At 39.4% G+C, this 23,235-nt stretch overlaps 1 protein-coding gene across 3 annotated transcripts in view; it reads left to right on the top strand.

Moving 5' to 3' along the window:
• The window catches only part of cntn4 (contactin 4), a 218,326-nt gene that overhangs the window by 139,833 nt on the left and 55,258 nt on the right, over positions 1–23,235 (top strand). The window lies entirely within an intron of this gene.

Genomic DNA, 23,235 nt, shown 5'->3' with positions numbered 1-23,235 from the left:
AACCAATAACCATAAAGTTCGATTCAATTCAATTTTATTCATACACCGCCTAATCACAACAGTCACCTCGGGCACTTTATATTTATATATTTGTAAGGTAAACACGCAGCATCACCTGATTCAGACAGAACTCTAAACTTCAAATCTAATTAACTCAACAGTAAGATTACTTTAACAGTACCTGCCCACTATGTGTCAATAACATAGTTTTTCCCGTCTTTGTGATTAGCCACAGAAATCTGTTGATATTCCATGATTTCTGATTGTCTCGTCACTGATAGCCACTTCCTATATGTGCACTTGTAAACTGTTTGGCCACCATCACTGATGACTGCCAAGACTTGGAGAACACCTTAAAAGAAAACCGAAAATTACTTATTCTGGTAGCAAAGGGTTCGAGCTAGGGATAAAGGTAAGATCATCACTGATGACCTAGTTCTCGTGCTTGCATTTATATATAAAACATCAAAGATATGTTGACAAATCAATCACAGCACTGACCAACTAAAGATGCAGGCAACCTTAAAGTGACCACTATACTGTGCTTTATCAGACCTGTCATGAGGATGAATGTGTATACCGTTTGGCTTGCATACTGTAACGTAGTGTTAAATTAGCGCATGTTTTGTATGTCTGTCGAGGCCTGAAATCACAAAAGAAACTGATTTATTTGTCTTTTTAGGAATTCAAAAGGACAGTGTCAGTGTGCACCACAACGCTTCAATCTCTGAGGCTTATTTTGTGGTCGTACTTCCATGGAGAGATTTTGATGCACTCCTTAGATGTGGCTAAGAATAAAAACAGCTTGAAGCTGAGCTGAGTAATGGTTAATGGGGTTTGCCGTGTTTTATCTCCAGCTTTTTAGTGGCGGCCGAATAGACCGGCTGCTGAGTAAATTTCAACGTGCTAATCAGGTACTTTTCACCTCAGCGGGACGAGAACGGCTCCAGAAATCAAATCATTCGAGTTCTGTCGGGTTTTTGAGCAATGAGGAACGATCTCAGCGTCCAGCCACGTTTGACCTCTGAAATGTCACGCGTGCCACACGTGGTAACTCTGTCGGTCTTGTGCGCGTCTGTCAGAGTCCAGCGTGAAGTCTGGCCCAGTAACCTCGCTCGGAGACAGGGGTCGCCCATTGGGTGTCACCGTTCTAGCATGACCCGGCTCTGACAGCAGGGCTGTGTGCAGAGTGTCTTGCCAGGCTTTGCATATATACAAAGCAGTGTTGTTGCTTGTCAAACAAAGTGGCGGGGAGTTTGCATAGTGGTTTCGCTGCTGGTGCCCTTCACTTGCCCTGTGCCACTTCCATAACAAACTTCAACCTCACAGCACACTTTGATCCTGTTGTTTGGAAATCATACTTTGGATTGTTTGACATGAATCGACGTTGCTGCGAATGAAGCGACGAATAAAGCGGCAGAGCTCAAAGTTAAATAGATGCTTTGCGATTCTTTGTTTCCCTGAAGTTCCATCACTGCACGCACTTGCCCTTCACTCTTCTCACTTACTGCTGACTGTACTCACTCGGTGACCAACTGCTGAGATAAATAACAAATGACTCGAGATTTGAATCATTCAAATATAATCACACAACAACTCCTGAATAATTGAAATTAGAAGTTTGTTGTGGGCGAAGCTGCAGCAGAAAGATAGATTTACTTTAGTTCTTCAGTGCAGCAGTGAGTATTAGACTAATGGACATTTAGTAGATGGATTTCTTTAACGCTGTCTTTGTTCTGGTAGTTTGAAAGTCTGTTTGATGCTCGCTAATGTGTTTTAATGCTTTTATTCGCACTAAATAAATGATATTTGGCTGAGACCACCTGTGCCGCTGTTCCAGAATGAAACGGAAAAGAAGCACAGATTTGAAATTAAAATTGAGACAGTCCCAGCTGTATTACATTAAAAGGAATCTTTTTAGATTTTAATTTTTTTTGCCACGATAGCAGACTTTAAAGACAACTAGGAAGTAGAGTAACTGTTTGTGGAGCATGACAACACACACCAGACTCTCATCTGTGACTGCAACACACGCGCACGTAACCACACACTTCTGCGTTACAGGGCGCACAGTATAAAATGTTAAGCATCTGCTGTGGCAGTCGTCGGAGAAGTTGCCTTTTTAAGCGGCTGCGCGCTTATAGCCTCTCTGCCTGTAGGTCGACTACAGTATTTATTCTTATCGTGCTGCTTGTTGTGAAAATGATGCGACTTTGATGAAAGCCGATCGCATCCTGATATCACACATCAGTTGTGTGATAAGCACGACTGCTATGCTGCTTCCTTTTACACCCCCCCTTTATGTTACGCACCTATACAGAAACATGCAAAATCACGAGAGGTAGCCGTGAACCCCTTTTGTTGAAGATTAATTGCTTTAATTGCGTTAGTGCTCCACAGTGGCTTCAGCAGAAAGGGAACTAGTGTCACCAGCTGGGCAATCCATCTTCATAGCAGCAGCCCCGTTTTTTTTGTGTGTGTGTGTGGTTTTTTTGTGTGGGAGACCAGTGGAGAGGGAGGGAATGTCTTATCTACCCCAGACAACCCTGCAGGGACGAGGTTTAGATGACATCAGCTGGAACAAAGCAGCTGAGAGCGCAGAGTGGGGCAGGTCTTGCTGATGAGTGTGTAAGTGGGCCGTGTCAGGCGCGGAGAGCAGCCTGCAAAACACGCCATTTCAATATGTCACCAGCAGGAAGAAATCAAGTTTGTTAGGCCACTCGCAGCAGATGCGCTCAATCAAGTGTCCTCTCACGAGGCGTCGCAAGATGTGCTGACGTCCCGACGCTGCTCCCTCTTGCATTAAGCGCCATCTTTTAAAGACCTTGAGTATTTATCTCTATCGGCTTTAGAAGCCATGCAAATGTTTGAGGAGGTGTTTAAATCCCGAGGCATTAAAGAGCTTTGGGTGTGGCGGGTTTGATGCTGTCGCTTCTGCGTCTTTGCTTTGTTGCAAAAAAAGAACAGACAATGCTGGACTTCACATGCATGTAAAATCAATATGCATTTTTTACTCTTTAACAATCATTATAGCCACCTTCTGTAACACAGTGATGGACAGTCAGTATTTCAGCTTCTTTTTTTACTGAGCACAGTCCAAAAGGTTACATGCCTTTAAAAGGCCTAAGATGAGGCAATGTTATGCAAATGCTTTATGCTAAAATTAGATTTCCCTTTATTGTAATATATGTTTTTTCCCCCCACAAAAGATATCCAGAGAGGGGGAAACAATACAGAACCTGCTGGTGGCTGGATTCCTGGGGAAGCAGTATTCAGTCCTTTGTGTGTATTATAATCAGTGAGGGGAGATGGCACTCCATGAACAAAATGCACCCGGCAAACTGCTGCCAAGTCAAAATGCCAGCTGGGCTCCTGTTGTGTCTGTATGTGCAGAACACAGATAATATACAATATGTATAAAAATATGTATTGGTTTGTTGATTAGAAAGCCTGAATATTGCAACCAAACTAAAATAACTGTTAAATACTGATTTGTTGACATTGATTTTGGGATTTTAAATAGATTAAATTATGAAACCAAATTTAAATCATTTAGATTTTATTATATTAAAACAAATAATATCTATACAGTAGTTTAATTTTATTTATTGACAGATTTACTTTTTTGTGAATTTTAGTTATTATAGTTAGCCAAGTTATTTTGTATGTTTTGGCTCCTGCAACATAGGAATGAATAAAATAATGTATATCTTAGATTAGCTTAGTTTAGCTTAGTGTAGCTTAGCATAGCTTAGCTTATCTTTGAGAATTGCTACTTGAATTCAAATTGTTTTTGATTTCTGAAGTCATCCACATAGACTAAAAAAATGCCAACAATTATTTTTAAATAACTGTTCAAAAAACACCAGCTCGGTCACGTTTACCTGACAAAGCAAGTTAACTGAACTGGTGAGTTAACGGAAAGTCAGGGAGACGATTAGGACTGATGCTCCCAACCCAAAGAAAAAAGAAAAAAGAAAAAGCAAATTGGCGACAGCAGGGCTGCACAATTATGGCCAAAATGATTCTCATTTATTTTAATCAATAACATCACAATTATTTACAATAGTTATTCATTGATTTTAGTGACAAAATGTAAATAATAACCCTGCCTTTACATCCATATACACATCTTTGAAGCAAAACAAAGTTGACCCTTTTTATTTATCTAATTCACTGCAGCTCTTTTATAAAAAATCTGAATGAAAAATTGTCAAATTTGAACACAAAATTAAATCAACATTTAAAGCCTTTATGCTAAATTCCGGGCAAATAAAACATCTTTGCAGGCAAATATGAATTTATCTGCTGGAAGTGCATCTCTTAAAGCAAGATATAAGCTCTTTCACTCCATTTATTGTACGTGCGTGATGGATGTGAATAAAGCTCGAAGCAAGTGAGATCCATCTCTTTTCCTCGTGTGACATTTTGCAGAACCCAGAACCCACTTTTGTCCAATAAATTGACAATTTTCTTGAAGTCTTCATTACTCACTGTGTTTAGTGGACAGATGTCTTTGGTCGAATTGAATGCACTTTGTGAGTTAGATAGATGCACTGCTGTGCTGCTGTGCTTTTATGGCTGTCTGCGTTTCACACTAGTAACCACTGCATCGTTTCAGGGTTTTCAGGTGGTTAAATAAGTCAGTTGTCTTAGTTTGCAGTACAGACGCACAGCTGTCTTTGCCTTCTTCTTCGTTAACATCAGTTGTGCTGGATCCACAGTATTTGTAAACAGTGGTTTATGATCAGCTTCAAAGAAATAAGCTGTTTGCCTTCTGCTGTGACAGATATTTGAATTTTGTTGTATATCTGGCTTTTAACGAATCCTGGAAACCACACGCTGCACAGTTCAAGGAACAGCTGTGATTAGCACATTCAGAAATGTGGTCAGTTGCTGATTTAGGGAGCGCTTAATTTGCTTTTGCCATGTATTCTGCTGGTGGAGCATGCGTTTTTCAATATCATTTGATCAGCTTAATTCAATTGTGGGAAGCCAAAATCGTGATCAACATTAATATTGGATTATATGTGACAGTCGGTGTCCTCCAGTCCAGGTTTAACAATCTAAACATAATACCTACTCTGCCCTGTCTTAAAGGATAAAAATCCTCATTCTGACAAACAAACTTTTTTCTGTGAAAAACAGACTTTGGGTTTGTGTCTTGGTTTCTCATCAATGACGCCTTAGAGCTAACAGAGCTTGTGATTTCACAAACCAAGTGGGACCTGATAGTGGGTATGTCTAACGTTTATGTGCAATTAATGGTTAACTGTAGCAAGCAACCATTCGAGTGACATCTTTAAACAAAGACAGAAGGCTTGTTTCCAAGGGAACATCTGCTTACAGTTTTGCTAAAAGTTAACTCCCTTTTTCTCACATTAGTAGGTTTAAGCTGTTCAAGTGTTAAGTCGCATGACATGCAGGAGAAAACATAAAGAATGCGACTGCGGACTAAGTTGGAGATGGTGTAAAATGTCATGTTTTAGACTTTGACCTTATCTGTGTCAGTGTGTTTTTATAGAACTGAGCTCTTATTCTTTCTATTATAGTTTATTATCATTATTATTATTATTATTAAATAGATAAGGTTAGGTCGTGATGAATTCAGTTGGGGAAAAAAAACATGTTGCTGCCAAGAAATTGTCTTAGTTTTGCACTTAGCCATTGATCAAAAAATAGCTTTATTGGTCTAGACAGGAAATGCTAAGACAGACCATTAATCTTGCTAGAAACTCCTCTGTCTTCAATGGTTTAAGGCACCTAAATCAACACTGCTTTATTCTGTAAGTGTACTCTTGGTGTCAGTATCTGCATCTTCATCAATACTGGTTGTAGCTTAACAGTTACTTAGATACCTTGTCTGTGGAACCAGGTTGATTAGGAAAAGTCAGAACTAAATTTTCTTAGTGCTGATAAACGATGGATGTAGCCACAATGATTTCACCTACGAGTTGATCACATTCTGTGAAGCCTCAAGCTGTCTGTTTTTGCTGTGGTCACCTTGGTCTCTTGAATCGGGACATGACAAGCGAGGGGTGGAGAACAGATCTGAGACACACTGAGGGACACTGCACACTTACAGAGAAGCAGCTCGCTTATCACTCAGCATACCCGCCCAAAAGCATAACCTGCTTAATTGTCCTTATTTACTCTAATGAGGACTATAATTTGCAACGTGAACATCATGTTGTAATTAATAAATGTTGATCGTGACTAGCAATTCAGACCATAAACTCATCTGACAAGCGTTTACTGGGGTCAAAGAGCAAGCAGGAACACCGCCATTTTCCCATAGACTTTTACACACTTTAAACACAGGAGTCACCCCCTGAGTGGAACAATTCATCACTCCAAAGAACACATCTCCACTGCTCTAAAATCCAGTGGTAGCATACTTTACAACACTGCACCTGACACTTTGCATTGTGCTTAGTGATGCAAGGCTTGGATTCATCTGCTCGGCTATGAAAACCCATTCTGTGAAACTCCCTGCACACCGTTCTTGAGCTAATGCGAAGGCCACGCGAAGTTTGCAGGTCTGTAGCGATCTGCAGAATGTTGTGGACTTCTGCGGAGTACGCACCTCGGCTCCTTACCATGCATGGAGGGTTTCACCCCAAGTCCAGCACCCTGAGGCTGTACGCTAAGTGGAGGGGACTGGTGAGTGTCAGCACCACAGTCCAGGATGAGACAACGAACATCCAAGAATACATTGGGAAGATGGCCCCAACTGACCGAGTGCTCAGTGAATACCTCAGGCAGCAGAAACCCAAGAAAGAGGAGGGAGACGAGGAACCATCATGGAAGGACAGGCCCCTGCACGGTATGTACCACCGGCAGATAGAGGAGGTGGCTGATATCCAGAAATCCTACCAGTGGCTGGACAAAGCTGGACTGAAAGACAGCACAGAGGCACTAATCATGGCAGCACAAGAACAAGCTCTGAGTACAAGATCCATAGAAGCTGGAGTCTATCACACCAGGCAAGACCCCAGGTGCAGGCTGTGTAAAGATGCCCCAGAGACAATCCAGCACATAACAGCAGGGTGCAAGATGCTAGCAGGCAAGGCATACATGGAACGCCATAACCAAGTGGCCGGCATAGTGTACAGGAACATCTGTGCCGAGTATAACCTGGAAGTCCCGAGGTCAAAATGGGAGATGCCCCCAAGGGTGGTGGAGAATGACCGAGCTAAGATCCTGTGGGACTTCCAGATACAGACGGACAAAATGGTGGTGGCTAACCAACCGGACATAGTGGTGGTAGACAAACAGAAGAAGACGGCCGTAGTGATCGATGTAGCGGTTCCGAATTGATTTGATTTTGATTTGATTTGATTTTGATTTTATTGATTAGCATTCAAATTCAAATCTCAGTGAAAACAGTGAAAAAAAAAAAACAGTGAAAACAGAACAAAAATCTACCATAAAGAAAGAAAGCATGAGACAAGGCTAACCAAAAGATATTGGCTGAAGCATTTGCTTATTACGCCAACCCTTTTCACAAAATATCTTTTTGTATGCAGCTCCTGTACACAGGGCTTGAAGAAAATAATAAAACAAAGCAAAAACCAAACAAACAAACAAACCAACAAAAAACAAAGAAAAAAAACTTTCCACCTTAGATAAGTAACTACATCAAAGCAAAATAATCAAGAGGTTTTTTTCTTCTCCTTTTTGCTCTTTTCATTCTTGATTTATATATTTTTCTAATACTCTATTTTTAAACATGTTTTTAAACAAGGAAAATGAACTACACCTTTTTAAATCACTGTCATAACTATTCCACAGGTTAACTCCTCTAATAGAAACACATCTCTGCTTTATATTTGTCCTTATCTTGTTTTTTTTAAAGAAATCTGTTCCCCTTAAGTCATATTGACTCTCTCTGACTTTGAACAGCTTCTGAGTACTGGGGCAAAGCAAGTTATTTTGTGCTTTATACATTATCTGTGCCATTTTATAGTCAACTAAATCATAAAATTTCAGGGTATTCAGATTAATAAACAAAATGTTAGTTGGTTCTATATAGTTTGATTGGTTTATAATTCTTATAGCTCTTTTTTGTAACTTGAAAATAGGAAGAGTGTTCGTTTTATATGCATTACCCCATATCTCTATGGAACGCCAGGACTGCCATAATGAATTAATTAAATACACCATTAAATAATTAATTAAATGTGGCAATAATTAATTAAAATTGGAATTAATTAATTAAATAAATAGTTATGACACATGTAATTAATTAATTATTGACACATTTAATTATTTATGTATTTCACATTTTAATTAATTATTGACACATTTAATTAATTAATTAATTATTGACAAATTTAATTAATTATTTATGTATTTCACATTTTAATTAATTATTGACACATTTAATTAATTATTTATGTATTTCACATTTTAATTAATTATTGACACATTTAATTAATTATTTATGTATTTCACATTTTAATGAATTATTGACACATTTAATTAATTATTGACACATTTAATTAATTATTTAATGATATATTTATTTATTTCATTTTGGCAGTCCTGACGCCTGGCTCTCATCATGAAATAATTTTATCTGTCAGCCTCACCCATCAAACTCAGGGGGCGGGGTTAACGCTGATCGAGTCAAAACCATTGCTTTGGCCTGGTGGCCATTGTTTCTAGCACACAACAACCGGCATGTGGAAGCTAACAGAACTGAGCTTTGAAAAACCCTGTTTGTGTGTTACCAAATACCGTTTTAATATTTTTTTAGCCGAGAATGTAGTGGTTTAATCTTCATGTGTCTGGTCGGTTTGTCAAGATACAGCCTCTTTGCAAAAGTGCTTCGATGATTTCGGAGATGTCGTCCCAGTCTCACGGCAAAGCGTGGGATAGACCCGCTCGCCTCGCAAGCAATCCCACCGACAAAGCGCAGGCCCCGGTACACAGCTGTAGTAACCCCCGCTGACTTCTTTTACTGAGGTTATATTTATCGGTGTTTTATTTCCTGATGTTCTTATGTGTCCTACGTGTTTCAGTCGCCAATTCTGAATTATAACTAACATTAAAAACATGTTTAAGGAGGAGAGAGAGCAAATAAATCTGATTAACATCTGATCTTTGGGTTTTTGTTCAGTAATCAGCGTGACCTGTGTATAAACACATAAAAGAGATAACGTTGGTGTTTCCGTCATGTAGTGTGGAGCAGGGAAATTATTTTACTGCTATTGTTAAATAATCATCATTATTACCATTGCATTAATAATATAATCTGGAGTTTATATTGCATTCAGGGGTTGAACAGTGTGTGTCTTTCAGAAAGGCTAAAAGTAACAGGACAGGAAACAGGCTTGCAGAGAGTTTGCAGAAGTGAAAGTTATTTTGAGCAGCAGGCTAAGACGAGGCTTTAACAATGTAACAGATAGCTTTAAGAAGGCCTTAAGATGTTATGCATACAGTTATTATGTTGACCTTGTATTTCAGGTGCAGTTATGACTATTTTATACACAATGCATATCTGTGCTTATTAAAGAGTTGGAGCTCGGTCAATTAATTGGGGGTTGGAAGCTTTGTTCGGCGCGATGTCCGGACAATCTATTGTGCAAGTGACTTGGAGCCATAGAAGGAATTGCAATACACGCTTACAAAACACTTATATATCAGGTCATTTCATATTAAGGTTTAAGTAGAGGTTCTTGGTTAAAACATTTATTTAGTAGAAGACATACATATAGTCTCAGTGAGCCTCTGGTCTGGTGAAAGGTCAGAAGTGCAACAGGTGAATTGAGAAAGAGCATGTGAGGTCAACATACACACACACATGAGTTAGATTTATTTAGAGGAGAGATTAGTCATGTCTCGGTAAGAAAGAGGAACAATTCACTTTAAGACAAGAACGGAAAGTACCGGCCATGAAAATAGAAGATGATCTTCTGGGTTAAAAGTCATTGTGGTGTTGATCTGATCTATGTATAAAATGTATCTGTGACGCATGAAGGGGCGTCAGTAAATCAAACCCTGATGCTATAAAATATCTGTTTATGCTTTGATTAAGTCGGAGATCACTTGCTGTCGGCGTACAGAGTGTTCTTCCCACACGTGTGTAGTCATTAAAATCATTCTTTGACCAAGACCTTCTGGACCATGGGTGGTTTGTACTCTCCTTCCTCAATTTTGAACCTTAACAGTAGTAACTGCTGGCTTTAACTGTACGAAGGTTGTTCGACACTATGAAACACATACAGACTTCATGATGTTCGGCTAATATTTTTATTGTGAATATTAATCATGAGGGTAAACGGCCCTGTACACCACGGAGCGAGGTCAGCATATCCACGATATCCTCAGCTCCATGAGTTAACACAAAGTTTCCCAGCTGACTATCTAACTGCCAACTATTCCAGAGACGTGAAAATATACAGCATAAAGAAAAGTGTAAGAGACTCAGCAGCAGATTAGAATAACAGTTATACATTTAATAAATCACCAAATGAATCCAAGAAACGAGCAAACCTGTTCCGACAATTTGAGTTTGTATTCCCTCAGCTGCAGACTTGCTGCTGTTTAAATGTTTCAAAAGGAAGATTAGATATAAAAAACGTCAAAGATAGACTCAGTCTGCCTTCACATTTGATATGAGGCCAGCACGTATAGTGGCCTCAGCAGGCTATTACTGAAATACACGTGCTATATCATAAACTATGATATAAACAGGGAGGTCCTATTAACATGTTTAGTTTTAAAGGACACCTTCCTGCCTTTAGTCTCATTCATGAGCAGTATTAGTTTTCTTCTAACATCCAGAAGTCTGCACCATGTGTTTCATAGTTTGTAACAAGCCTTTGACAGGTAAACATAACATGACCGAAAAAGCAAAAAAAAAAAAAAAAAAAAAAAAAAAAAAAAGAGAGAGAGAGAGTGTTGACATAAGAAGAGAAAATGCTCTCAATTATGGAGACAGGCAAATGGTTCATTTATGTTTGATGTGTGTTTATTCCTCCCTAAATATCGTCGGTGAAGTTCGCCATGCACGTCAGATTTTCCTGCGCATTTTTATACCTCTGCCAACAGAGAGAAAAAAAATCACATTCTAACAGACAGCTGGTGCTTAGAATACAGTTGAATAACTATTAAAAAACAGATGATATTTAGATGATAGTTCAGTCTAACACATGTGCCAGTGAACCATTAAACGTCTGTGAAACTATGCAGTTATGAAACGTAACTTTAACCTCAGCCAAACCGATTTGCTCAGTTGTAAATAAAACAGCGAAGTAAACGTGACCCGACAGACAGAACCTGAGTGAATGAAGTCCAGCGTTTAACCACTGAGAGCTAAAACTCAGCTGAGGTTTCAAAGCTGTGTGCCGGCAGTGGCGTGTCTAGAAAATTTTTGTTGGGGGGGCCAGGTAGGGGCACAGATTTGGAGAAGGGTGGCAGATGTAATTGGCAGATAATGTTTAAAAAAAAATTCTACCAACCATTAACCATAATTCAATAACCCTATAAACCTAATAACCGAATGCGCTTTTAACTCTTATTAGAATGAGATTTTAACCACTACGGTGCAAAGTTTTTAGATACTGCGTTGATAAAGTACAAGAGATACAATCAGTGCTTTGTCAGTGCTTACTCAGCATTCAAGGACAGCAATATTTGCATAGTATTTTTACTGACATGTAGTGCACATATGTTTTGGGCAAAAACATTTTTGAATATTAAAATACGAACATTTGTAACAAACAATTGACAAATTAGCCAATGCCAATGCAAAACTTTATCTGCTTATTAAAAAAAGAAGATAATCTTCTCACAAACTGGTGTTTGATTTTGAAACAGGAAAAAAGTGGGGAAACAAATGAAAAGACTAACATTTGAATAAAACCTGAAAGCAAGTAAATACTTTCTCTGCTGCCTTATGGTAAACTTTGGTAATATTGATCAAGAACAACACTGGCTGATGATGAAATACATTCAGCTGGCATGGTGACACTGCCAGTATTAACCTGCAGGGCTGGACTGGGACAGAAAATCAGGCATTTTGACTACAGACCGACCCACCAGGTAGTAAAGCCATAAAGCCTTTGAATGAAAACAAACCCTGTTGTGACAGTGATGTACAGTCTTTTTGGTATATGTATGATTTCTATACATTTTACGTCAGATAAAAACTTTGGTTGTAAGATTTAGATAATTATTTAATAAAAGCGAGATATTTTAAATGAGAATAAGAAAGAAAAGTAATTTCTTTGTGCTCCACCTTTCCCTGTTAATTCCCTACCTGGCCCCCTGGCATAACTTTGCTAGACCCACCCCTGCACAGTTACCAGCTGTCAGCTACGTAAAAAAGGATCCTGGTGTTATTTGTCTCTCAGAAACAGTTCATAACTTCCCTTCAACTCATTCCTGTCACCTAAAAGGTAAACCTGTTTCTCCATCACCTGTTCAGCTCTGATGATTCAGTAAGGACATCTCCTGGTTTCATCTTCATGTTTCCCTCTCACCACATATCCAAACCGACATCATGACCAGCAGCTTTACAGCTGTGGCTCCAGCAAACATCAGCTGATACTTGAAATTAATATTAAATAAATTCTAACAACAGCTGATCAAGCTTAAACGTGCTGCTGTTGTTTAGCGCGACATCCGCTGGTTTCCTCTTTCTGGCCCAAAGTGGGCGATAAACAAACAAGAGAGAAAAGCCGATCAGCTGATCATTGATCAGTTTCATGATTGAAGTGGCAACAGAAGAGGGAGGGGGAGAGAATGAGAGAAGAAGAGGCAGCTGTGCAGCGTAAACACACAGAATAAATCCAGCTTTGTCTTTTTCCATTCTAGCTAAAGTTTGGGACAAACTGCGTCTCTTCTCAGCTCAATACCAAACGCATAATATTTTCTCTGAATGAGGGACCATTCCATTTTTAAGGAGCCGTTGGCAACTCTACTAACTAACCTTATGAATAAAATAAAGTTCACTATCAGTAACATCATAGCAACTGAACAGCTGTACAGAAACTCCTTCATGCTAGCTCGGGCAGTATGAGTTATTGCAACTGACAGTAAAAAGTCAGCACAACAAAAATAAACTGCACCTAAACTTAGTTTATATCTGACCCAGATAGACTGCAGGTCATAACTTCTTACATGAAGTTCAGTTCACCTGACACTCGGACTGGCGGCTGCCTCGGGGCTCTCCTCCTGCCTCCCCTTCCCTCATCCACCTGTTGCCTCTGTGGAAGCCCCGCCATAGCCACCACCAAACAACTGAGTTATTTTTACACATCGACCTGCATCTGGCCAATCCACCACCTCTCATTGTTCATGCCCTTACAAAATAAAAAATAAAAAATAAGTCACCGGGCATATGCCCGGTATGCCCGATGGCCAGTCCAGCTATGCAACCAAATCTGCAGCTCCATACAGCAATGTTACGACTTAGATGATATAACTCATAACTCTTATGTTAGCTCCCCTCAGTAGCATACTGTCTGAAATATTCCACGGCTGCAATAATTCTTTAAGTGTTATTTTTTCCTTGGTATTCTAATTTCACCGAAGTTTACTAAACTCAACAAACTTAATATTACTTACCGGGACATTTATTCTGTCCTCATTTTCTTTCACCGAAAAATTGTTTCCTGCAGTGACGTCTTTCGTGCTTGGCTCTCCTACCTTTGCTAACGTGATGCGCAGAAGCTGATGCTGCATTCACTTACACTCGGATATCTGAGCTTCACCGTGAAAACATAATCGGACATTTGATATTTGATTGAATTGTATTGTTTTGCCTTTGGGGTGGCACCTGGGGTGGCCAGTCTGGTTGGGGGGGGTGGCCTGTGCCCCCCCAGGCCACCCCGCTGGACACGCCATTGTGTGCCGGTGATTGGACATCAGCCGCCGATGAAGCTGTTCGCCTATAAAGTGCTCTGTAAGGAAACAAGCTCCAGCAGCTCTGCGCTCGGGGAAAACACTATATTTACTTATCTTGTGCAGAAAAATGCGCTGACATTGCTTTATATCGAGCACCGGCTGCCCAGTTAAACTGTGACTATCACCAGGTAACGTAGGCGTGTTTCTCGAATTAGCAGCAGGTGTTAAACAGCTGACAGATGAGGAGGAGGATGCGTGCAGGTAAACTGAGGGTCTGTTGAGCTGATCGCTGGTTTCGTGAGAAAAATGTCAGCTCGTTCTTTATGTTACAGAAGCACAGAGACACAAGACCAGGCGGAAAGAGACGATCGTTCGGTGAAAATGAGAATCTGCGAATGCAACATGTGGAACACGGAGAGTGGAATATGTAAACAAACCGGTTAACGTAACCCCCTCGGTGCACTCTGCATGCTAACTGTTAGCAGAGCTAGTGAAATCTCTGAAAACATCTGAGCACTTTTGCAAACATGTTCTATGTTGACAACCTGACCAGACATACGTCGCGACATTCGCGGCTAAAACACTGTTAAAAGTGTAGCTGGTGACAGAAAAACGGGGTATTTTAAAACTACACCATCACCATTGCTGCCTGTGATTTGATCTGTATTCTGGGATACCTGGCTGCCCCAAGTCTACACAAGCAATCGATTATCTAGGATCGACCTGTTTTGACTTACTTTGCACGGCAACCAATCAAATGTTAGAGAAGCTGCATGGGCAGCGTTAACCCCGCCTCCTGAGTTTGATGGGTGAGGCTGACAGATAAAATTATTTCATGATGAGAGCCAGGCGTCAGGACTGCCAAAATGAAATAAATAACTATATCATTAAATAATTAATTAAATGTGTCAATAATTAATTAAAATGTGAAATACATAAATAATTAATTAAATGTGTCAATAATTAATTAATTACATGTGTCATAACTATTTATTTAATTAATTAATTCCAATTTTAATTAATTATTGCCACATTTAATTAATTATTTAATGGTGTATTTAATTAATTCATTATGGCAGTCCTGGCGTTCCATATATCTCCAGACAGTAAGTCATATATGGAAGCAACAGAGTACAATAAAGTGTGTATAATGATATATTTGTTCAGGACATGCTTTGTTTTATAGAGAATAGCAATGGTTTTTGACATTTTTGTTTTCACGTGGTTTATATGAGACTTCCAACTCAGCTTATCATCAATTATCACTCCAAGAAATTTATTTTCGTACACTCTTTCAATTTCAATTCCATTAACCCTTATTTTAGATACTTTTTTCATTTGTCTAGTGCCAAAAATAATCAATTTTGTTTTCTTTATATTTAATGATAACTTATTTACATCAAACCAGTTTTTTAATATATTTAACTCCTTTTCCGCTGTAGTCAGAAGCTGTTCTAAGTTTTTACCTGAGCAGTACAGAGTGGTATCATCAGCAAACAATACACATTTTAACAGTTTGGAAACACTACATATGTCATTTATATATAATATAAATAATTTAGGGCCCAGCACAGAGCCCTGAGGAACACCACAAGTTACCTTCAACTGCTTAGATTTTACATTATTGAATTCGACATATTGATATCTTTCATCCAGGTAACTTTTCATCCACTTGTATGCTAACCCTCTTATGCCATATCTCTCTAGTTTATTCATTAATACAGAATGATCAATTGTATCAAACGCCTTTTTTAAGTCTATAAAAACACCAACAGTATATTCCTTATTATCTATAGCATTAGATATCCCTTCAACAAGTTCCATCACTGCCATTGAAGTTGACCTTTTCACTCTAAAGCCATATCGGTTATCACTTAGGAGATTATGCTTCTCAATATATTTATCAAGTCTATTAACAAATAACTTCTCTAAGATTTTTGAGAACTGTGAGAGTAGTGATATTGGCCTATAATTGGTAAACTGACATCTCTCTCCGTTTTTATGGATTGGAATAACTTTTGCTATTTTCATTTGTGAGGGAAACACACCAGTTTGAAAGGACAGATTACAAATGTATGCGAAAGGTTGCACTATATATTCTATAATACTTTTAACTAATATCATGTCAATACCAAAACAGTCAGTGGACTTTTTATTTTTAAATGTCTTCACAATGTTAATTATTTCTCTATGAGTTACAGCACCAATAAACATGGAGGACACATTCTGAGTAATATGTTTATTTAGGTCGTTATTATTTCTTGACTCTGGAATTTCTTTTGCTAAATTTAAAGCCAACATTTACAAAGAAATCATTAAATTCATTTGCAATGTCTTTAGTTTTATCAAGCACAATATCTTTATCTTTTTTAAAATAATCTGGATAATTCTTATTTTTTGAGCCCTTTTTGATTATACTATTTAATATCCTCCATGTTTCTTGTGTGTTACTTCTACTTTGCTCCAATAATTTGTGGTAATATTCTTTCTTACTTGTTCTTATAGTATTTACTAATCTATTTTTATATAACTTGTACTTTATTTCAGCATCTTTTGTCCTCTGTTTTATGAATCTCTTATATAGATTATTTTTCTTTTTACATGCATCTTCTATCCCCTTTGTGATCCATGGCTTATTTGATCTGTGATGCTTTCTAGTGATTTTCATTAAAGGACAATGTTTTTCATATAGTGAAATTACAGTTGATAAGAATGCATCATACGCACTATTTGAATCTTCATTTGCAAAAACCTCATTCCAATTGTGTTCCTTTAAGTCCACCTGGAGGGCAGCAATGGCTCTTGTTGTTCTATGTCGTATCATATCAAATATTTGATTCTTTTGTGTAGTTTTAATCCCAAAATAATTTTGAAAAATTGCAAAAACAGGAAGATGATCGCTTATATCAGTTATAAGAAGTCCACCTACTATTTCATGGTCAATTTTATTTGTGAATATATTATCTATCAAGGTAGCTGTATCAATTGTTATTCTACTTGGTTTTATAATTACAGGGAAAAGGGAGTTACTATACATTGTATTTATGAAATCTGTTGTTTTCTGATGTCCATTTGGGTTTAGCAAATTTATATTAAAATCACCACAAATTATTTGCACTTTTTTATCATTTAGGTTGCTAAACATAGCAGCAAGTTTTTCATTGAATATCTCAAGGCATGAACCTGGTGTCCTATAGATGCAACTTATAATTATATTGTTAGCTTTTTCAACATGAATTTCCATAGTGACACATTCCAATATGTTATCTATGGTGCTTGACATACATTCAATCAGACTACATTTCAAAACTTTATCTACATATAAAGCAACACCGCCTCCTTTTTTATTCACCCTGTTCATTGTAAATAATTCGTATCCTTCCAGTCCCATTTCACTAACTTTCTCATTACCGAGCCATGTTTCTGATATTGCAATTATATTAAACTTTTTTAACTTACTTAAACATTCTGTAATTTTAGAAAAAATTTTATACAGGCTTCTACTATTGAAATGTATGACCGACAATGCATTTGCCATTTTAATATTCACATTGAATTGGTCATCTGTATAGTACTCACAAGTATTATTGGTGTTATTGTAGAAGTGGGTATCTGGGTCAATGTTACTTTCAGGGTCATGCATGTTGTGCTCTGCATAGTTAAACGTTTTGAAGTTCGTTTTCTCAGCGTGTGTGGCAAAATAACCACCTTGACAGTCCTTTTCATAATCAAAGTCTTCCTCTTCAATATCTCCGAATGGAAACCTATAATCTGTGTCCAAACTTGTCATTTATGTGTTTTTTGTTTTTGTTGTTGTTTTTTCCATTGTTTTTGAGCCATAAGGCCAGAAACACTTTCCATACCCATTGTTCATTATCCAATCGTCACTTTTCCAATAGATTCCATAGCAGATTCCTGATTATTTATATTGCTCTAAGTCTTTGAGTTCTCTTATCATCACAACTTTCGCTTCTTCGGGATTGCCATTTAGTCTTATCATTACTTTGCAGTTCCTCGTCCATGTCGCTTGTATCTTATTTTGTTTTCTCAGGCTGCGTGCCTGTCTTGCAATTTCAGCAGTCTTTTTCGTTAAATGTTCATTTAAATACACACCAGTCCCTTTTAGCTTCTTACCCTGTTTCAGTAACTCAATCGTTGTTTTGCGACTCACAAACCGAAGAATGATTGCTGGCTTTGTTTTACTGTCTTTTCTGGGGAGCGTGTGGCATGCTGCAATATGATGGCGCTGAATACTTACGTTCTTCGTTTGAAGGAATTTTATCACTTGCTGTTCAAGCATTTGCAGCTCCTCTACCGGGGCATCTTCACCGTCATTACCTCCGCCAGCTGTTACTCTGGCGTAGGTTCGGTGTTGCGTCTCCAGACCACTTATGACTAAATCATCCATTCTTGTGTATTGTTCAAGGTCCTCGATTCGCCGTTCCAAGTCGTCTATTTTCTTGTCCTTGTCCTTTATGAGGTTTTTTAGTTGTTTTATTTCATCCATTAGGTCATGTAGCATACCTTGTTGTTTAGCCACTTTGCTCAGTTCATCAGACATGAAATTAAGCGATTTCCTAATCTCCTCCAACTCCTCTTCAACTCCTGGGTTTGCTTTTTTAGGTGGCATTTTGAAAATGATGAGATTGGTATTTCCTTGTGATGGCCCGTTGAAGTCACTGTTGATTTACTTGTTGGTGCCTTGCTAGAGGAGCCTGGGCCCAGTGGCTGCTGGAGGATCCTGGGCCTAGTGACTGCTGGAAGAGCCTGGGCCTGGTGGCTGCTGCAGGATCCTGGGCCTGGTGGCTGCTGGAAGAGCCTGGGCCTGGTGGCTGCTGCAGGATCCTGGGCCTGGTGGCTGCTGGAAGAGCCTGGGCCTGGTGGCTGCTGGAAGAGCCTGGGCCTGGTGGCTGCTGCAGGATCCTGGGCCTGGTGGCTGCTGGAGGATCCTGGGCCTGGTGGCTGCTGGAAGAGCCTGGGCCTGTGGCTGCTGGAGGATCCTGGGCCTGGTGGCTGCTGGAAGAGCCTGGGCCTGGTGGCTGCTGCAGGATCCTGGGCCTGGTGGCTGCTGCAGGATCCTGGGCCTGTGGCTGCTGGAAGAGCCTGGGCCTGGTGGCTGAGAAGGAACACGAGAAGCTGGAGAAATACCAAGGGCTCAGAGAAGAGCTCGAGAGGATGTGGAGGGTGAAGGTAACGGTGGTCCCCGTGGTAATCGGAGCACTAGGCGAGTGCACAAGCTAGGTGAGTGGCTCCAGCAGATCCCGGGAACAACATCGGAGATCTCTGTCCAGAAGAGCGCAGTCCTGGGAACAGCTAAGATACTGCGCAGGACCCTCAAGCTCCCAGGCCTCTGGTAGAGGACCCGAGCTTGAAGGATAAACCGCCCGCAGGGGCGTGCTGGGTGTTTTATATAAGCAGAGTAAATAAATGCAGATTACTAAAAATACTGTAGCATCTTTAGTGTAGAGGTGATGATATATAGATGTACTGTGTGTGCAGTGATTGTGAAAAATAAACTGTCTAATATTTCAGCAGTTCAGCAGCCTGATGGCTTGTGGGTACAGACTGTGCCTGGATCTGCTAGTGCGGGAGTGGATGCTCCTGTACCTAATGACTGATGGCAGGAGGTACAGGTCATCAAAAAATTTTAATATTAGACAGTAATAACCCAAGTAAATGAAAAATTGAGTTTTGGATCTTTGGATTTCATTTATTAAGGGTAACTAGTTATCTAAACCTAACTGGTCCTATGTGGAAAAAATGGTTGCCCCTAAAACATAATAACTGGTTGTGTCATCCTTGGCAGCAGGAAGTGCAATATAGAGCTGGGCGATATATCGAGTTTTTTAAAAAATATTGATATATTTTTATACGAGATATAAGATGTGACAATATCTTTTATATCGATATAGTCTATGTTACGTTATAATTATAGTTGTGGAGCCACAAGTTTGCCTCTCTTTTGTCTGCTTTTGTCTTTACGCAACGTTACTTGGGCTCGCCTCTCCTTCACTGAACACAACTCCCCCTTCTCCCCCATTGCTTCACCTGCAGGCAGCGACAAGATGGACACGGCAAATCTCCGTTAACGAGTTACTGCGCATCGCCCCGTGCGTGGGGCTGGACGGCGTCAACGTGTTAACGAGCTAACCACGGTAACACCATGCACGGCCTGAAATCCTTTCATTCTCTCAAAAGTTGACAGCGCGCCTTATGTATGAATTCTGGTTGTGCTTGATGACCGTGAACCGATTTTATGTGGTACACGGCGCTCAGCAATCTGTCAAAATGTTTTAGTTCGACTTTGGTAAGCTACGGAGCTGCACCAGCTTGATGGATTGTCGGAGCATTACAGCTACCGAGGAGCCTCGCGGAGTGATACGTACTGTGCTTCAACGTAATATTACCGTATTGTGTGTGTATAAGGACCATAAATGGCACCTGTTAAGAGACACGGTTATGAAGCGGATTTCAAACTCCAGGCTGTCAGTCACGAACTTGGAAAGAGAGCAGCTGTGAAATCTGTCTTTGTTATTAAGCTCAGCGTCTTTTAGTTTACATTTTGACTGCGCAATTGTGAGCTTTTTGTTTTGCACAAAAACAACATAGTTTTCTTTTATTTATGGAGCATTACTATTTAATAAATGCTCATAATTTACTTTTGAGTAGTTTTTTTCATGTACATCTCTGCTCTATATTAATAAAAGTGCCTGTGTGACATCTGGGACACAGCTTTGACTAAGAACTCTCTTTTTGTTCTTACTTTATGGCTTTAAAAAAAAAATCGAGATATATATCTTATATCGCCATCCAGCTAAAAAATATCGAGATATAAATTTTGGGTCATATCGCCCAGCCCTAGTGCAATAACTAGGAAGTGTTTCACATCACTCGGGTGGCCTTTCTTTCTTTCTATTTTTTTTTTCAAGCATCATCAATGAACATTGCAAACAGATTTAAATCTGGACTTTGACTAGGCCACTGCAAAATCCTTTAAACGTCAGGACACAAACTGATTTCCAGACGTTCTCCTTCAGGCTTTCGGGTAGAGATCGTGGTTCTATAAATTACACCTGAAGCACCTGAGCAATCCCAGACTCCCACGCTACCACCATGTTTGACTGTTACTGTTAAGTAGTTTTACAGAACTGAAACCTTCCAAAAACCTTCCACCTTTTCCTAAAAGTTTTGGGAATTATCAAGAGGTTTTTGTCCAAATGTGACATAAGCCTCCATCGATTTTCTCCAGCATATCCAGTTCAACAGAAATCAGAGTTGTGGGGGAGCAGGCCATCAGTCTGCACACCTACAGTCAATTTAGAATCACCAGTTAACCTAACCACATTCATTTTATTGTATTTAATTTTGTCTAATAGTAAAATTAGTTTGATCTGAAACATTTAAGCGTCACAATTGTGGGGAAAAAGTCAGAAATGTGTCTTTACATTGTATAAATGTGTAATTTGTCCAAAACAAAATGACGTAACAACAACAGTCAGTGAAAAAATCAATGTTTTGAGGGTGGGATTCAAAATCACACCAGAAATTTGCATTAAAATTATATAGACTATATACATATATTCTTCATTTAGAACAGCAGTCCCCAACCCCCGGGCCGGTCCGTAAGTGGTTTGATTGAGAGTTGAGGCTCGGGTGTGAAATTTATGGTTTTCAGGGTTTTTACTGGTTTTTATTATATTTTTTAAATTATTTTTATCGTTAACTCGGTTTCCCTGGGTCTTTTCCCGTGTGTTATGAATAAATCTTCTTTTTTTTTTTTGTACCAGTACTGGTTTTATTTTGTTGTATTTATCCGCGACACATTTGGGGACAAATAATACGATGAAAGCTGTCAAAACAGAATGTTTACTTGTTTTTAAATGCGTACTGTATGAGAACCAAATGTGGGAGACGTGGGCATCACCGGGCTTGAAAGACACCTCTTCTGTCCACGTTCGGTGAAGAGTCCGAATAAAAACAGCCATTATTCTTTGAGTTGTGTGTCTCATGGCGCAGTAATTTGTGTTTAACATGTCCAAATTACACTCACCCTTGTCATAAAGGAAATACTTATCAAATCTCAAAGTGGCCACATCCGAGCAGCTTGACACACTAATGCACCAGCGGTTTCAAAGTCAGGCCAATTTACTTTGAGAAATCAAATGCTGTTGGGAAATTGGCTCAAATGTCAGCTGCTGCTTCCTCTCACATTTCTTTTTTTATAACAGGTTGCAAACCGAGCTCAGATGTACACTTCAGACGCTCTTTAATTCCGCTTTCTACTTTTGCCAAAGTATTGACACACGCATCGAAGAGCAAGCGTGAAACATGAATCAGTGAGAGTGAGAAATTACTATTGCAGGATGTTCTGTGATTCATTTCATGCCTGGAGCAGAATTGAAATCATCTGCTAGGTATGTTTAGAGAGCTTTAAGTGGCATCTGTGAGTGTCTGAGCTTGTAGGTGAGGGGCCTAGCGCGACACGTTGGAGAGTTAAAAGTGAGACGACGTCGAAGACTTTCCATATGGCCTGGATGTTGATTGGTCCATTAGTCTGCAGGAAGAGAATCACTTGCTTTAGCTTGATTGGCCAGATTTTATCTGTAGTCATGACCCGCTGCCACTCTGTCCGTCCTGCATATTATATATATCCCTCCTACGCTGGCACAGCAAATAAGCATGGCTGTCACGTAAATGAAGAGATGTCTCGCAGAGTGATCTCCATTTATAGACCCATCTGTTCAGCCAGACGCACTCCAGAAAGGATCAGTGTCAGGAGAACACCAAAACTGCGGAAGAGGCATAGAAGTGAACTTTGCATTAATTTGCTTATCACACATCTTTCCATAATGCGTTTTTTCCACCCCATCTTTTCAAGGATGTTTTAATAAGACACTCATCAAATGTCTCAGGGCTTACGTTTATGAAGACTTGGAATTAATAAGCGCCGCGTGGAAAACAGGTGTATTAATAAAAGTGCTGATTAAATTATCTGTGTGAACGGACAGCCCTCTACTTCTATTTCCGTCTCCTCTTTCTCACGCTGTATGCTGTTATACTTATTAAAAACATTGTTTATCATGTTTAAATGTCACTTCACATTTTTACTCATTAGATCTGTAATTTCCTCATTTGGCTCTAATGGAACATCTGCTTGTAAAGTGGAGTTCTGACTCTCCGTGGTGGTTAGCGGCGTGAGCGAGACCTGAATGCTGAGAGTTTATGCACCCAGAAGGACTCGTTTCATTACTCTGGCTTCAGGAAAGGTTTACTACCTGACACACCTGCAGCAGACAGCTGACTGGTGCTTTTCATTTTGCCTTTGCCTACACCTCTCCACCTTGTCTGCAGCTTATAAAAGTCACGCAAAAGAGTGTG

This window comes from Mchenga conophoros, linkage group LG5 (genome assembly GCF_057382185.1).
Source record: "Mchenga conophoros isolate Kocher_MC1m ecotype Shallow Benthic linkage group LG5, M_conophoros_male_GT1.1, whole genome shotgun sequence".
Lineage (NCBI taxonomy): Eukaryota > Metazoa > Chordata > Actinopteri > Cichliformes > Cichlidae > Mchenga > Mchenga conophoros.
The sequence above is the reverse complement of the archived record's forward strand: the minus strand, read 5'-3'. Positions and strand labels throughout refer to the sequence as shown.